Consider the following 1,922-nt stretch of genomic DNA (forward strand, 5'->3'; position numbering starts at 1 on the left):
AAATCCCATCCTCTTCCTTGCAGTAACTTCTTTTTTTTTTTTTAATTTTTACTTAAAAAAAAACAGAGACATGGTCTTGCTATGTTGCAAACATCTAAGCTCAAGCAATCTTCCAGCCTCAGCCTCTCAAAGTGCTGGGATTATCGGCATGAGCCACCATGCCCAGCCCCTTGCAGTAACTTCTTCCTGCCACCTTCTACCTTCCCAGTGCTGGCTACTACGTGGACATAGGATGGTGCACATTATCTGGGTTTACAGCACCCGGTTGGTTCTAAATGGGATCTGAATGGGACCCAGCTTCCTGGAGAATTATTTTGAAAACAGAGGGACATATTAATTGGGCAGATGGGAGGAGGGTCCCAGAAGGAAATACACGGTTACCCAGATCGGCAGAAATCTAGGTTTCCTGGAGTGGAAAGAGAGAGGAGACATTCAGCAGACAAATATTTATTGAGCACTTACTATGTACCAGGCACTGCTCTAGACCCTCCCTCTCCCCAGATAAACAAGGTAGAGGCAGCAAACACGACTACTGAGGGAGAAGAAAGGGGCAGCCAAGGAAGAAGGCTGAGGGAATTGAGATGTCTGAGGTGATGGGAGCTCTGCCTTAGGCCTCCCACTGGGCTTCCTCACTGAGTCCTCCCCGTCTTCTGTGGTGGCGTCCTAGACTGTTGATGTTCAGAGATGAAGTCATTCATGTTGTTCTTGGCCTCAGCGAACTCCGTCTCGTTCATGCCCTCCCCTGCATACCAGTGGAGGACAGCATTCCGGCACAATACAGCAGGGAACTGCCCTGAGAGGCCACGGAGAGCTTCTGGGTGGCCGCGCTGTTGCCGACGAAGGTGGCCGCCATCTTGTGGCCAGGAGGAAGGATGTCCCACGTGGCTGTCTTGACCGTTGTTAGCATCCATGAAGTAGCTGCTGGCGACTCTTGCTCTGCACACTGAGCATCTGCTCATTGACCTCCTTCATGGATGGATGGATATTCATGGAAGAAGGCAGTCCTGGTGGGGCAGCCATCATGTTCTTGGCATCAAAGACCTGCTGGGTGAGTTTGGGTATGGTGAGAGCCCTATACAGCTGGCTTCCACAACTGGTGAGAGGGGCAAAGGTAGCCATGAAGAACTGGAGGCGTGGGAAGGACACTGTATTGACTGCTAGCTTGCAGAGGTCCGAATTGAGCTGGTGAGGGAAGCAGAGGCAGGTGGTGACCCCACGCACGCTAGCTGAGACAGGTGGGTCAGGTCCTCATAGTTTTGTGTGGTCAGCTCGAGGGTGCGGAAGCAAATATTATAAGGAGCCTCAATGTCTGTGCGGCAGGTCTCATCAGTGTTCTCTACCAGTGGATGGATGGGGAGGGGGCACTGCAGGGCTCAGCCACAGTGCCAAACGCTTTGAGTGAGGGCATTACACTGGAGGTGTTCATAATGCAGTCAGGATCCTCTTCTCGGATCTTGCTGTGGAGGAGGGTGCCCATTCCAGAGCCTGTGCCGTCACCCAGTGAGTGGGTCAGCTGGAAGCCCTGCAGGCAGTCACAGCTCTCAGCTCCCTTCTGCACATATCCATGAATAAATCAACCAGCCCAGCCCCACCGTGTACTGCTGCCTGCCCCAAACTGACCGAAAGCAAAGTGGTCTGGTCTGCAGATCTGAGCAAAAGTGCTCACTACCCGATGCGCTAGAAGCCAACGCTATGACACTGGGTTTTTGAGAAAAGAAACGCTTTTTATTGCAGGTCTATCAACAAGGAGATAGGAGTCTAGCTCTCAAATCAGTCTCCCTGTGCTGGGCATAAGGCTGTACTTTTGTTAGAAAAGGTTCAGGGAGTGAAAAGGGTGGTCTGCAAAGTCCTTGGGCATGGGCAATTATCTCTTCCTTCCTTTTTATGGGGCCCACGTGCAAATTCTGGGGGAGTTAGGATGA

The 1,922-nt window shown here is 51.7% G+C and overlaps 1 pseudogene; it reads right to left on the reverse strand.

The window, feature by feature from the left end:
- Positions 1-900: 900 nt before the first annotated feature.
- Positions 901-1,584, reverse strand: LOC134738215 (tubulin beta chain-like; annotated as a pseudogene).
- Positions 1,585-1,922: the final 338 nt, after the last annotated feature.

Source organism: Pongo pygmaeus, chromosome 16 (assembly GCF_028885625.2).
Source record: "Pongo pygmaeus isolate AG05252 chromosome 16, NHGRI_mPonPyg2-v2.0_pri, whole genome shotgun sequence".
NCBI classification, from domain to species: domain Eukaryota; kingdom Metazoa; phylum Chordata; class Mammalia; order Primates; family Hominidae; genus Pongo; species Pongo pygmaeus.